This window comes from Erithacus rubecula (assembly GCF_903797595.1).
Source record: "Erithacus rubecula genome assembly, chromosome: 5".
Classification (NCBI taxonomy): Eukaryota; Metazoa; Chordata; class Aves; order Passeriformes; family Muscicapidae; genus Erithacus; species Erithacus rubecula.
Window position 1 is genome coordinate 15,598,604 of NC_136687.1, and position 16,239 is coordinate 15,614,842.

Below are 16,239 nucleotides of genomic sequence, written 5' to 3' on the forward strand. Positions count from 1 at the left end.
CTTTGAAACTAACAGGATCAAAAAGTGAAAGCAGTAGACCAGACAATTATCCTTACAGACACATTTTCACTCAAGACATCAGATGGCATTATAGCAACTTCAATAGGAGAGTTTGCTAAGAGGTGCCACCTAAAGGGCTTTCTTTCATTGCATGCTGGCTTAAATTTGTGCTCTGTTTCCAGAACAAAGAACATTTATTTACTTGATCACTTGTTCTGAGAAACTATGTTCCTGTAAGCAAAGCCATTAATTAATAAAATATTTCTGAGAATTAGAAGTTCAGTCATGGCATGCTGTTTTAGTCATTAACTCTTATCCTTGAACCTATAGACTTTCACTGAATACTTGCAGTCCAATAGAAATAGCTTTGTCCCTCTTAGGATCCATAACATTCAGGAGTAAGACCTCCCTGACTCTTCCCTGTTTACTCATGAGTTCCAACTTTGACAAAGAACTTGGGGTACTCCAATACAATTTATAATTAGTATTAATAATTAATAATTATATTAGTATTAGTGATTATTAGTATTATTAGTATTAGTAATCATCATATGTGGTCATTCTTACAGCTTGTCAAAGAACAAATTAATTCATTTCAGTGTGATGGAGAGAAGCTCTTATACTACAGAGATCCTTCTACAATTTATTCACTTACCTTTCACTGTCGTCAGTGCCATCAGGCAGACTGAACACAGGAGATACCAATAAAGCTGCCCCATCTGGTTCTGTTGGAAGTACTGAGGCAGATTTACAAGGGTGCAACAGGGACTTGAGAGACATCACAGAGCAGAAGAAAGAGCTCAGGAGATTATAAAGTTGTGGCAAACATGGTGGCACACTGCTGATAGTTATATTTCTATTATTTTGGTTAAAGCAGCACAGAAAAAAAAAGGGTCCATTTAGGTTGATCAAAGGAGAACAAAAGAATTCAAATGTGTAATCAGTGTGTGATAATGTTCATAAAATCACAGAGTGGTTTGGGCTGGAAGGGACATTAAAAATCACCTAGTTCCAGCTCCTGTGCCATGGGTAAGAACACCTTTCACTAGACCAGGTTACCTGGGGCCCCAACCAACCTGGCCTTGAACACTTCCAGGGATGGGGCATCCACAGCTTCTCTGGGCAACCTGTTCCAGTGCCTCACCACTATCACAGTAAAGAATCTGCATACTAGAACTAAAGTTCCACTCTTTCAGCTTGCATCCATTACTTCTTGTCCTATCAGTGCAGTTCCTGATGAAAATCCCTGATGCTGAGGGAAGAAAACTAGGAGTAAGGCTACCCTATAATATCAAGAGGTCCAAACTGTAATGATATTGTTTATGATATTATGTTATGATATTATTGATACCTGGATCCAAATGATAGTCAAAACACTTCTTGAAATTAAAAAAAAATTAAAAAATAAAAATTAAAAAAAAATTAACTGCGTCTTCCTGCCTTCAGTACGATGTCAAGCCACCACTGGTGTCTCCAGCAGGCACATACATGTCTTGTCTTCCTCTGCTCCCTGCTGACTGTCTATCAGCACACCAGCCCATTTCCCTACAGAGGAAATACACTGGGTTGTAACTGGTAGCATGAGAAGCACCTCTTATAGTGAGACACAAACCCATGTGCTCAGAAACGTGCCAAAACACATTTTGCTACATCTTCAAATTCCTACTTTGCAGCATGACACCAGATAAAACTCTCAAAAGCTGGAGGGTATCCTAATTCATTCAATATACTAAGACATTAAAGAAAAATTTATAATTTAAAGACATTACAATCACTTCATATTTGCAACCAGTACTAGAAAAAGTGTGGTGGGCAGAGATAAATTACCATTACTATTATACCAGTCTAAACTAGCAACATGCAACTGGATTTGAACTGAAAATTTTCATTAGATATTCAGAAGAAATAAATTCAGACATAGTACACAGATTCAATCTTATCCTCTTTTCCTACTTTTCCAAAACACTACTAGGTTTGATGGAATCATCACCTAGAGAATACTGGCAATTTTAAAGTAAAAAAAAAAATTTCAATTCTTTGTCGAAGGAATTCAAAGACTTTTGTATGTATGTAAAAGAATATAAAGACTTTTGTTTAGAAAAGGAATCTCAGGTGGATTACATTGAAAGCCCTAAGAAGTGTCCAACCAAGCAGCCCCAGGTTTATTCACAGAGTTGATAAGTCTAAAATTCAGAGCAAAGGGTCAGAAGAGGAAAGTTAGCTGAGGAAACGCCTCTCAAAAAGTACTCAGTCTAATAACACAGTTAAACATCTTTTTGACACACAGAACAATTTCTAGTAAAAAAAATACAACTTCTGAGTGCAATATAATTTTTTGTTCACATTTATCAAAAAACGATGATAACTTTCACTTCAAGAAACAAAGTTGCCATTTAATCTGAGGTACAGCACATAATGTTTGTGGGGTCAGTCAGTGCACTTGGACAATAATCTCTCCTTTTTCACTTTTTTATTAAGCAATTTCATATCTGTGTAATATATCTGTATATTTCCATAACAATATACGGTTTTACATTACAAATCTAGAAATAAAATTGAAATAAAAACAACAGATATGAATTTTTGTAAATCAGTTATGTTCTAAAAATTTAAGTAAATTTAAAGGAACTAATGAATTTCACCAGTATTTCTATCTCTCTCAAAGAACTTTTAAAAAGAGGTCAGAGATCACATTTCTTTCTGGTTCACAGCAGGCATTCCAGTACTTAAGATGCTAAAGGAAACAATACCTCATTTTCAGAAATGTACCAAAAGGGAAAGCAAAATGTTCAAGTTTTGACAGGCACTATAAAGAAGTAGAAGCCCTTCCAAAAAGAATCTGTGCACACAGGGAACAGTGAACACAATCAGGGTGGATACACACATGGGAAAGCTGTCAGTCACTGCTACACTTTTAGTGTGACCAGTTCACTAAGACAATGCTCAAGGACACTTCTGGACTGTGATAAGTTACTAATGAAAGTGATTTTTACTAAAAAGTGAAAGTGTTTTTAAGCAATGTATCAAATGAATATACATCAAACAAAATATATATAACAATTCAGTGCAGAGTAGGTATAAAATGTAGTTAGCTGCATAAAAAAAACCAAAAAACAAACAACCCTTTTCATCCCGTATAAAATAAACCTCATCTTCCTTTAAACATAAACAATCAATTGAAAAGAAGGCAAGAATAATAAAGTGATGCACTAGCTAATTGCATCTACAAGCAATATTTTTAAGAGAGAAATTATTAACTAATTATGCTTTAACAAGATATCATACAATACAGAAGGAGGAGCCATAAAAGATTAGGCTGGTATGGGACTACTGCCCTGTTTATTAATTTGTTTTCTATCAAAGTTCATCAGTTGCTTCTGCATATTCCACAACACTAATGAAAACACAACAGCTAATAAAAATACTTGAATTTCCACGGTTGCTGTCACCATTTCCCTACTGCCACTAGGTGGTGATAGCTTGTCACAGATCAGCTTCCACTCTGCTAAAATCAGTGTAAACTGCAACCGGACAGCATCATCTCCTATAAAATTCAAAGGTCCTCTCTGTGTACTAAAAAATTGAACACTTAATCCTTTTAACTTCCTAAATTGCTGTAGCAAAGACTTACCTGCTTCAGTCCTTTCACTCTGTTCTTATCCATTAAAACACAGATGCCTTCAAGAAAACTCAGATCATTCACTCAAAACAGCCTTTCACCTTTTTTCTGGCTGAGTCACACAGCTCTTGTCTGCTCTACAGTCTTTTTGTAGCAGATACTTCTAAAAAAATTGTGGCAGTTCTATCTTTAAATCCTTTTTCCTCAGCACTACTTGTAAAGCTGCTTCCCCAAGTCTATTAAGGCCCTCAAAGGTGAGGCTGCCGCTTTTTATTTGCCTCAAACTCTCATCTGGATTCCTGGGGCAGTTGAAATAGATTGCTTTTAGATAATACCCATGCCACTGCATTTTTCTCAGAATGTTCCAGTCATAACTTTCCCCCAGGTTCTCTCAGCCACAAAACCTCATCACAAGTTGCACTATCCACAAGCAGTAAAGCAAAGTTCAAGATGAAATCCCTTCTTTGGAAAGGCTTGTCCACCAGGCACAGCCGAGCCCTGCTGCCTTGGCTGCAGCTGGAAAACACTGCTTGCTGGTTTTGGATGGGGATGGCATGCCTGTGTGCAAGTTATTTGTTCACATACTGTGTTTTCTAGAAAAGCTGTTTAACTCACACCCAGTTGCTGCCCTGTAGTTTATAGCTCAGTGCAAATAAACAGTTTGGAATGAACTAAGGATAATTTATGTCAGGAAAATGGGGACGAAGGATATAGCAAGTACATTAGTTAACAGCATGGTTTAAATAGGTTTCAAACTAAGGCTGAGAAACTTCTACTTAAACCACAAGAAACCCAACACAAAAAATCAATAGGAAATCAGAGTTACAAAGCAGTAAAATACATGGATCATTTCCCAAAAGAGATTGGCTTTCTCACTAGACTGAGAGATCCCATGCTGTTCCCAAATCTGCATCAGACTGTCATTAAAGAGCACGTCAGAGAATGATAAACTCAGGAAAATAAAGAAAGTAAACCCAAATCCTTATAAAGAAAGTAAACCCAAATCCTTAATTAAATAACTTTATCTCCTAAAAACCTGCTCTTCCTCAAGTAACCTATAAAAAAATCTGCCAGTTCTTAACACTGTCCTGATGTTCCTCCTTGCCCCATGGTTCAAGAGATGCCTCTTCCATGATGCAGGGCATGAATTGTACAGTAATGGTGTGCCACAACATGTAAGGCCTCTCAGATTTTCACTTGGACTCAAAAATGGTTTAAGCTAGCAGAAGACTGAGACCATGGCCCCAGTTCTGTCCTGCAACAAGGAATTCCACAGATCAGTTATGGCTTATATAAAAAGAAACCAAAATACTATGACAAAATTCAACCTACAATTCAGTCTTGTATTATTTAAAAAAAAAAAAAAAAAAAAAAAGCACAAATTAAAATCTGTTTTTTTTCTGGTTTTGTGCTTGATATATTTCCTTTCTATTCACAGATTTTCATCTCGGCCTTGTGCTGATCTAAAATTCACTGCAGTTAACAATGGTAGCAAAGTTAAACTCTGTAAAGAAATGAGAAGTCAAGTTTCTAGCGTCTCTTAGTAATCCTTAGTTTTAGAAGCACTGCTCAGATTCCATGGTAAGCTTTCCACATAGCTAACCATTTTCACCAGACATGTTTATGCTGCACTTCTACAGGATTCTTTTCCAGGGATGAATTTTATGCTGGTATTGCCTTTGGTGCCACCTGCCATGCTTCATACTTCATTTTGAAAAAGAAATGGGGGCCAAATCTCATTCCTTCAGGCTGTAAGAAATATCACCTCCTTTTCTGGGTTTGTATGATACAGATTTTCTTCCACTGAATTGAACTCACAGTGCTGTCATTTAGTGTAAATGAGAAAGTGAAAAGGGCATTTAAAGCATCCCAACCACAAAATAAATGTTTGAATAATATTCTCAAATGTCATTTAAAAATAAAAATAAATAAAAACCAAAACAACAAAAAAACCAACCCACCAGCAAACAAACAAACCTATGAGGGAAAATAATAACAACCTCAGGCAATGTCCACAGTGAATTCCAAAGTATAAATAGCTCAGTTGAAAGCAGAACAAAAGTTGGGTTGTGTTACCATGCAGCTGAGCCAAAAATAAAGCTTCTTTGAAAATGCTTTGGAGAATCTCATAATTCTTACAAATCTTAATGCCTTAATCTTTCCCTTTAACCTTTCTCCAGCTAGATAAAAGGAATTAAAATAAAGCTTTTGATTCTGAGGAACAGAATGTTTGGTATCTATTGTTGATAAAAAAAAAAAGAATAATAAGCCTTTGAACATTGCTTGACCTCTCCCTTTGTATCAACCTAAAGATAGCATTATTACAGATATTACATAATTTCAGTTCTAAAGTAGAAAAATTCTCCAATACACATTTTTCTTTGGTCATTTTTCTACAGTAATGGATGCAAAAAGCCGAAGGTATGAAGTAAAATATATATTAGATTATTTTAATATTAACCTTGAATTTCAGGTGCTAAATAAGTCAAATCAAATCTATTGAAGTCTTAAGGAAGCGTCAAATAAAAAAGACAATACAGCAGGCATTTTCATTCATTAACCAGGCCTGCTTTGTCTTTGTACTTTCCAGAAACAGATAGCAGAAGATTCTTAATAATATGATGCCAATATATACAGGATATAAATTATAAAGAATCTAATAACTTCATATAAGTTTATAAGTTTATATTAGTCCATCAAGTGCTCTGAAAAACACAATCTGATAGGATGCCTGATGGATTCTTAAATTAATCATTTCATGAACAAGGCAAGGTGGAACTTATTACCAAAATGAAAGAATGCTGAAACAAGAGCATCTCCTAAACATCTGTCTGCTCATTCTTCATCCAAGAAATGCAAAATTACTCAGCTTCAAAAAGCTGATATTCCTGAAGGGGAATATTTTGGAAGGGACAATTCTTACTGCATTTTCAGAGTTGAAGACTCCTTTTCCAAACAAGAAACCACTCTTTCCTTGTTCAGATCTGTCATGTGCAAGATTTCCATAAAAACCAAATTTATCATCTTAGAGCTGTTGGTGAGAGATAAGCAGATCATTTTCTGTGGGAGATGGTGACACTGGAGACACAGAGGACATCACTTACTGACATCACTAAAGGCACAGAGCTTCAATCAAGGAACACAGAGAGCCTTTGAGATGGTGGGACCTTCTGCCAAAACATGAGAGATGTTTTAGTCCAAAAGGCCCTATCTGAGTATTTTTCATTGCAATTTTAGTTTGCAGAATAAGTTTTTCCCAAGTGAATTACATTCTGCATATATTTGTATACTACTACTTGCTGATTTCATGGCATTTTGAATGTGTGCTCTGTGGGGTGCTGCTTTAAAATGAAATGCAGGGTAAATAAGTTATTAATCATAATTTGCATCCATTAATTTATTTCCAAATTCACTGACCAGATGAAAAATGTGCCAGGGCATTTCTGAAGATGATAAATTAACTTCAACTCGGTAAAAAAAAGGTATGGAAAAAACAGTGTGAATCTAATTCATTAAGGGAGGCATTAACATCATGATAGACCTTAGTATGAAGGAGAAGAATTTTTAATTATCTCTTCTAAGTATGATCTACCCTGAATAGCTGTAGTTTTGTTACTCCTACCACCTACTCATTACAACTGCTTCAAAACAGCTTCTAAGAATATTTTCCTTTCTTAGAGAAACTGACTCCCACAGCTGGGGGGAAAAAATGTATCCAGAATATTTTTCAACTTAAAATTATTATTTAGTTCAATAGGATGATTTTGTGGCTCTATATCAACATGAGTTAATTTTTCTTACTATACAGAAACAAACCCCAGTTACTTTGTTCGAAGCTCTTGCCTTTTTAACTTGTATTCTGTAGCAAATATAAATTTTCCTAGCTGTTCAAAACATTAAAAAAAAATCATAGAATGTTTTAGGTTGGAAGGGACCTTAAAAAGTCTCTAGTTCCAACCCTTCTACCATCCATAGCCCAGAGTGCTCAGAGCCCCATCCAACCTGGCCTACAACACTTCCAGGGATGGGCCTTCCATGACTTCTTTGGGCAATCTGACCCAGTGCTTTGTCACCCCCATAACCAAAAAAAAACAAAAACAAAAAAAACAAAAAAAATCCTTTTATCTCATTTAAACCTAGTGTGTTTAAAGCTATTTTTCTAGTCCAATCAACACATGCCCCTGTAAAGTCTCCTCCAGCTTTCTTGCAGGTCCCAGCTCTCACTGCCTGTCTTCACAGCAGGGCTGCTACAGCACTGTGATCATCTCTGTGCTCTCCTCTGGACTCCTTCCAACAGGTCCATGTCTTTTTGTGTTGGGGTCTCACAGGGCTGGGTGCAGCACTCCAGGTGAGGGTTCATCAGAGGGAAGCAGAGCAGCAGAATGACCTCCCTTGACCCTCTGGCCATGCAGCTTTTGACACAGCCAGGATGTGCTGGGCTGAGAGCAACATTATTGGGTCATGTTGAGTTTCTTGTCAGCCAATGCTCCCAAGTACTCTCCTCAAGGCTGCTCTCCATCCATTCTCCTTGCAGCCTGATCTTTAGCTTCAGATTACCCTGATCCAGGTGCAGGGCATAATCACAAAATCACAGAACAGGTCAGACTGGAAAGGCAGAAGGGACCACAGGGGGTGATGTGGCCCAAGCTCTCTGCTCAAGCAGGGCCATCCCAGGGCACGTGGCACAGGATTTCATCCAGACACTTCTTCAATATCTCCAGTGAAGGAGACTCCACTACCTCTGGGCATCTTGCATTTGGCCTTGTTGAACTTCAGGACATTTACATGGGCCCATCTCTCAGGCCTGTCCTGGTCCCTCAGGATGGCACCCCCTCCCTCCAGTATGATGTTTGGGTCATTGGCAACATCTTGGGAATGCATTAAGCATTTCTCCCAATCTCACACCATGCTTTTCCTGTAGTTTTGGCCCAACCACCAGAACTAATACCTGGCTATTTTTTGATCTCTGCTCACAGGCACCGGCAAAGCTGCTACTAATGTCTCAGTAATACCATTTATGTTAAAAGAATGATATTTCCTCGGACAGTTGTGGTGGCTTTCTTTTCAAATTTGGAGCAAGATATCCAGTTTTAGAGATGACAGGAAGGAAAAGAGATTGCTCACACTCACTGGGCAGATCTGCCACCGAGGCCAATCTCAGCAGCCACTGATGAGGCTCTGTGCACACCTCCAGGAGACCCAGCCCATAAGTGAAAGAAACTCACTGCCATTTGTGTCTTTTAAGTTTTCCTGTTGTTTGAAGCAGTCCTCTTTCTCTGCACTCCAGGGGGGAGCTAGATGCATGCAGTTCACTCTGAATAAGCGGTGAGAAGTTCACAGTTTCCAAAAATAGCATTGTGTACAGCAGTAGCTGTGTCTCAGGAGCAGTGCAGCTCTGCTTACATGGCATAATGCCTGCTATAGTTAGTGTTGCTTAGCTGGCTAATTAGCCAAGCCAAGGTCCTGCATGAGCATTTGCATATGATTTCCCACTGCAGAGTTAATTCAGCTATGATAGCTCTGCATAATTTATCATTGTCCACAAAGAGAGCTGGATTCCTGGCATGCCTGGATGATGATGATCAAGCAGATAACTAACTAAGAATTATGCATCCACCTCTGTGGTTTGACCTACATTTCCCTCCTAAGCTGATTGCGTGAAAGAAGAAATTGTTATTAGTTTGCATGTCCCAGGAAAACATATATATTCAGTGAATATTTTATCTTAAAAACATCAAAACTTATACTTACACACACAAAAAATTTGCTTATTACAGTTCCATAAACTTTCATTGTCCCTTTTCAATATATTTTGCAGTTCTAAACCCACTACAGTACTTTAAATAAGTCATTACAGCAAAGCTACTGCAAAATTGAAAGAATATTTGTATTACAGGGCAAGAAAAAATATAAGTGGAACTATTGAACTTTTCTAAAACATATGGGTCTGATACTTTTAATTTCTGCAATTAATCCAAATACAATTGTTTATTACATCCTTTTGACATTTAATTTAATAAAATAGTACATTATAATGACCCTAAAATATTAGTTGGGGAAACTATTTCATTATCTTACCAATATAAGTGAGCATTTTTTTTTCTTCTGGGAATGACTGCTTTTTTTATGGAATAATTGTAAATAAACAAAATTATGATTTCATACAGTATTTTGATAATCAATTTTTACTTGGGAAAAAAACCTAACAAAGGACAGCATTTACTAAATGAATGAAAAATAAGTAAACAAAACTTTTTATCTGGAACTTGAAAATCTTGGTAAAACTTGAAATTTGTATCCCATTGAGGATCCCATAGAGCATTGCTAGGTGTTTAGAGAAGCTGAGAGATTCAGTGCCTATTAAACACAGAAAATTCATTTCCCACAGACTTTTCCTTAGTGAAGTAATTTTTTTCTGGCACAAAGAGGGGTTTGAGTGTTATTTCTCAATTGGCCGATTTTTTATTCAGTTTTCAGAAGTGCATCTTATTAGAAAAATAGAAATATTAGAAAAACAAAGAATAGAACACAAGCTCTGTTGTGCAGCAGGCAGAGGCAAGAACAAAGATACCTACACTTCTCTGAGGAAAGTTAAGAATATTTCTATAACTGACATTAAGCAAAAAGAATAAATAATTTTCTGCACAGTTCTCCAAATGCCTAATGCAATAAAAGGCAGCTGACAATCAGACTTCTGCTCTGACAACAGATGCCACATTCTATAGTTAACATCAAATTATTTTATGAGCAACTGAAACACACTGATGTATGTCCCTGTTCCATTAAAATTCAGTAAGTTTTACTTCTAGTTCAGCTTGAGTTAAGAAAGATCCAACTTAAAGATTGCTGAAAAAATTCCATATATACCTTGTGCTTAGAAACAGGGCTATGGTATCCTAGTGGTTACTGTAAACAAGAAGTTTGAGATGTCATGCAGAAGGTGACTCCTCCAGAAAAGGCATGACAGTCTATTGTGTGGACCAGTGGATCAGAGGACAAAGCCTTGCATCAGTTTTATCTGTAGTTCCCAAATCTTCAGAATCTCCAATTCTAGTGTAAAGTAAGCTGTATATAATGCAATCACAAACTGACAGAGGAAGTATAGCCATAGGACACTTTTAAAAGTCAGTGTAGACACTGTGGAGAAGAAGCTAGACACATATTTATATGAAAAAATGACCTAGAAATCAAGAATTTAATTGTCTGAGAATCAACCTCTCCTTGAATTGTAGTGCCTCACATAATTGTGAAGGAGTTTCATACAAGTTGAAAACGTTTATATAATATACCAGCTCTACAGATCCATGAAGTTAATGATAATTCATTCTCAGATATTTCATAAGATCAATATTATTATTATTTAAAAATTACAAGACTGGGATATCAGACAGCTACCATCTCAAAGATCTGATCAAAAGTGGATAAATGGACTTTTTGATACTGAAAGAAGGCAAGAAAAATCTCCTTTTTGTGTTAGAACTTTGAGGACTTGTGAGAAGGCCATATTTTGGATATGTCTCCATTCTGCAGCTCCTGATCAATCAGGAACCCAGCAGACTTTGCCCTGTCCTGAGGCATTGTTTTCCTTCAGAAGCTTTCCCTTGGGGCTTTAAACTACACAATTTTTCTTCTGGACTGCTGCAGCAACTTGTTATCCCAACCAAATAGTTTTGTTAGCTTTGTTTCAATCACAGATCCAGGATCTGATGTGAAAGTGCAGCAAATGTAGTCTGTCTCTACTTTTGCCTGGCTTTCAACACTGTCTCTCACAACACTGTCATAGATAAACTCAGGAATTGTGGACTGGATGAGTGGACAGAGGGATGAACTGAAAACTGTCTGAACAGCAGATCCCAGAGTTGCAAACAGTGGCATGGGGTCTGTTGGAGACCTGTCACAAGTGGTGCCCCACAGGGTTCAACACTGGGCCCAGTATTGTTTAACTTATTTATCAATGACTTGGATGAAGGTCCAGATGCCTCCTCAGCAAGTTTATGGATGACACAAAGCTGGGACAAGCTTTGGGCTGATCACCCTGAGTGCTGTGCAGCTCTTCAGAAGGACCTGGGCAGAAAAGAACAATCTGAAATCCAAAAAAAAGCAAATGCAGGATCCTGTACCAGGCACCAGCACAGAAAAGCAGCTCCACAGAGAAGGAGCTGTAAGCCCTGATCCAGCAGTGGCCAAGAGGGCCAGTGGTACCCTGGGTGCATCAGGGAGGGCACTGCCAGCAGCCCAAGGCTGGTGATCCTGCCCCTCTCCTCAGCCCTGTGGAGCTCATCTGGAGTGCTGTGTCCAGCTCTGGGCTCCTCAGCACTAGAGAGACATGGAGCTCCTGGAGCAGGGCCAGAGCAGGGTGACAGAGGGGCTGAAGGGGCTGGAGCATCTCTGTGAGAGGACAGGCTGAGGGAGCTGGGCCTGTTCAGCCTCCAGAAGAGACAGCAGCGAGGGGAGCTCATCAATGTCTGCCAGTGCCTGAAGGGAGGGGTCAGAGGATGGAGCCAGGCTCTGTCAGTGCTGCCAAGCAACAGGACAAGACTGTTCACTGCCAATACTACCATCATACTTCTTGCCATGTCTATACCCATATGAAAGCTCATGGAATAGAACCTTTATGAGGGATTCAGATATTTCCATAAATTTATCCATTAATCCCAGCAGGTAATCTAAATAATATCAAACTTGCTTTGCAATTCTTTCTTTCAAACCACCATATTTAATAAATTGCTGTCTCCTATGGCACACAAGGTTTTCCAGAGCTACCTAAGCTTATACTGATATCATTGACTGCAAAGTATTAATCTTTGTATTTACTCAATTTGTGGAATACAAATGTATCAATTGTGTATCAATTAAAATTACACTGCTTAGACAGTTTATAATGAGAAAGAAAAATCACATGCTCGTATACTCAACTTTCTTTGTGCCAACACATTATCTTTGTCCCATTAAAGAGCTTTATGCCATCTGTACCATCTGTGATACCAGCTGGTACATTGGTCCAAAAATATCTCTTCAATTATAGTATACTGATTAGTTTTTATATAGATTCAATTGTAGCTTAACTGAATTAGAAAAATAAATTTATATTGGGTCTTTTTTTCCCATTTCTGTGATTTGATTTTGGCAATCAAAATTCTAAATCTTCCTGTTCTTTTCTTCAGAGTGGGAGAATTTATAGTTTGAAGCACATAAAATGAAGCAAAGAAACAGTTAAAATGAAGTTAAAAATTAAGTAAGCTGGGTACTGACACCATGTTCAAAATTTCTAGCAAAAAATGAAATACTGTTTTGTTACTATTTATTATTCAAAAATCACAGAATAAAATAAAAAAGATATTTTTTCCTCAAAATTTTCCTTTTAAACAAATACAATATTGATTATAAAGGCAATTTTACAAAGATAAAAGTTGGGTGGTATTTTTGTTTTCCTACATAAAGATTTATCGTATCAGAATAGGGTTATTTATATAAAGCAATCGAGTGAAAATCTTTTTACAATGAGATTTAATGGCAAGATTCTCATTCATGCCAGAAACCCAAAATTTTGCATCAGACAATTAAGTGAAAGGTGCACATCCTTCTGTACCCCTCAGCCCTTGTAATAAGGATTGATGCTTAGATCAAACACATTACCCCTGCTTTTAAGCTGAACTACAAGCAAAGATCTGAGTTTTATGTTATGAATACTTCCCACGCAGAAATTCTGGTATATATATTAATTACACAGGAAGTGTACATCAAAAGAACTGTACCATGATCATAAATCCTAACAGCTTTAGTTCATCCCCTTTCTACATATGCATTGTGGTGCAACCTTTTAATGACATGATGATGTGCTTTAGTTTGAACAGGAGTTTCTTTTGATAAACTAATTTATTCCACGGGTATTAGCTATTTACCAAAGTCAAAACTTCACACTTTTCTCATTTTGTGCCCCCACCACTTACTTATCAAACACTACTGAAAATCTGAACTGAAAACAGACTTCTCTCTGATGTTCATCACTGCAGTGCCTGAGTGCTTCACAAACACTACTACATTTATATTCAAAATATCCTTGTGAGATGAGAGGTTATTATTACACCTACTCTATGCAGAACAGAGGCACAGCGAGATTAAGATCAAAGGCACTGACTAATTTGGGCACTTGGTAGGAAACTCATGGAAGCTCATTTTCACAATGCTTGATACACAGACTTTCATATATGTTCAAAGCCTAGTTAGTAATGGTGCAAGTGCTCAATATTCTGCAAGTCAAACCCCAATGATTCACTCAGAAAACAAGAAACACAGTGTCAATACCCAAAATTTGTCATAACTGACTCCTTTCATGTCACATCAGGGGAGGTTTAGGTTAGATATCAGGAAAAGGTTCTTCACCCAGAGGGTGTCTGGGCACTGGAGCAGGCTCCTCAGGGCGGGGTCACAGCACAAAGCCTGACAGTGCTGTTCAAGTGTTTGAACAACACTGTTGTGTGATTCCTGGAGTGTCCTGCACAGGGCCAGGAGTTGGACTCCATGATCTCGATGGGTCCCTTCCAACTCAGCATATTCTGTAATTCTATGACACAGGGGCTCTGTGAGAGATCTGGTTCTCCAGCATAGATTAACCATATGGACCTCTATTCTTTTTTGTATCCTATTTTGTTCACTATTTTCTAAATTGCTCTCTCAACAACTATGGAATTGCTCTGGTTTTGTACTAAAAGTAGAGGGGTTTTGGTTTCAGACAAACTAACAGTTAGGAGAGAGACAAACAGCTGCAGTAGGTTACCATGTCCCCATATAATTCAAAACTAGAAGGAGATTAAGTAACTTCTGTTTTCTCACAGCAGAGAATACTGAGATTCACAAACACAAGAACAGATTTTATGTTACTTTAGGGACATACTGTGATGATTCCCCTACTCTATCTAGATTTGATGTCAACTGAATGATCTTTAGTTAAAAAATTTTACCTCTCAACCAGCAAAGATAAACACAAACATGCAAAGATAAACATAGAGACATTTAAAACAGCTCAACTGATAGTCAAAAGCTGCAGAATTTTTATGGCTCTAAATATATATATATATATACATTAAGTATAACAAGAAAGACAGGTGTAGTGATGCTTATTATATTTAGATGAACTTAGTGATGTGAGCTGACAGAGGTTTAACTATTATGTATTCTCACTGGCAGTCCTTGCTGTTACATTCAAGACAACTTGAACTATGCACATGCTTATGCCAGCAGGAGGTGATGAAAACAGCTTCACTTTACTATTGTCTTAGACCTTGAGCTCTCCTATTGTCAGAAATAGGTTTTCTCTACTGCTGAGAATAAGCCAAACCTTTTCAAGTATCTTGCTTTTACACTCACAAGACCAAAGTTAAGGCAAATTAAATGATGTTTTAGAAAAGGACTTTTACTATTACCAGCAATCAATTTTTTCAACCTTTTCTTCTATTATAGTTTTCTTTTTGCCATCCTGAATAACAAAGATATCAGGCTAGCCTCAAACATGAAGGGTTGCAGAGAACAGTACAAAAAGCACACAGGTAGCTCAATATTTCCTGCACCATTTTCTGTGACATATGTGAAGCCAAGGATGCCTTCTGCTTTCCTACACAGTATAGGCTTGCTGGCATTTGGCTGGAGTGATCTGGAAAATTCAGTTGCACTGTTGCCACATATGACTAATATTGTCATTGAGCCCACTAAACATTTAGATTGCTTGATGAAAAACTTCACTTCCTTATTGACCTTTCATTAGTTTCTTGCACAAGAGAGGATGAGTGAGAAAGTTAAGGAATAACTGAGAGTGCATCTCCTTGCCAAGAAGATAATGCTACTGGGAGGAAGAGCAGGAAGGTGCCAGCAGGACAGTGTTATTGCAACAATGAAAAGCCCCATATCCTCCCACTTACCCCTTTTGGACTTAAAGAAGGGCAAATCTATCCTATCAGAACTGTTGTGTGCCAGAACTACCAAGACCACACTGCAGACTCCAATAGAAACAAGAATTTAAATTAAAGGCAGGGAGGGATAGCAGGAGAAAATAAAGCAACATGCAATTTTGTCATTTCCTACTGTTTTTCCTTCCTTTCTTCTGCCTTAACTTTTCACTTCTGAGATATGCTGGTCGTTCTTTTATTTTGATCTTTTGTGAAAAGTTATCCAGTTATAATGATTCAGCATGACAAAAACAAAACAAAACTAAACCAAAAATCCCTGGGTTTGCATACTTTTAAGAAGCTGCTTCTGTCAGCTACCTTGATCTGCAACAGAAATGCTCCTTCCAGTCACAGGATTTTTTTTCCAGGAACAGATGTTTGCAAATGCAGTTGTGTTATACTGCACTAATACTCAGTAAATTCAGTAAACAAAATGCAGATCTCACCAACCAACACAACAAATTCAGCTCTTTATGAGCCATACCATTTATAAAAAGACATTCAGAGCTCTCATTTAATCTGGAATACTCCCAGTAATATTTAGTCATTTAAATTGCTGGAATAATGCCCAGATGGAAAGTGGCAAGATATTTAAAGATTTATTCCATTTTCTAAGTATGCCATGAATATAAAATCCTTCCATTTAATCTAATATGCTTCTTTGGCCTATTAGTTTTG

General features: G+C 37.4%; 1 protein-coding gene and 1 long non-coding RNA gene across 5 annotated transcripts in view; both read right to left on the reverse strand.

Annotated features, from left to right (window-relative positions):
• Positions 1–4,133, reverse strand: part of LOC306802514 — a 36,324-nt gene extending 32,191 nt beyond the window's left edge. Inside the window, exon 1 of the long non-coding RNA XR_013774388.1 lies at positions 3,632–4,133. This is a non-coding gene — a long non-coding RNA (uncharacterized lncRNA). The remainder of the gene's footprint in view (positions 1–3,631) is intronic.
• KCNIP4 (potassium voltage-gated channel interacting protein 4) overlaps positions 1–16,239 on the reverse strand; it is a 385,554-nt gene that overhangs the window by 321,026 nt on the left and 48,289 nt on the right. The gene's annotated exons all lie outside the window — the stretch shown is intronic.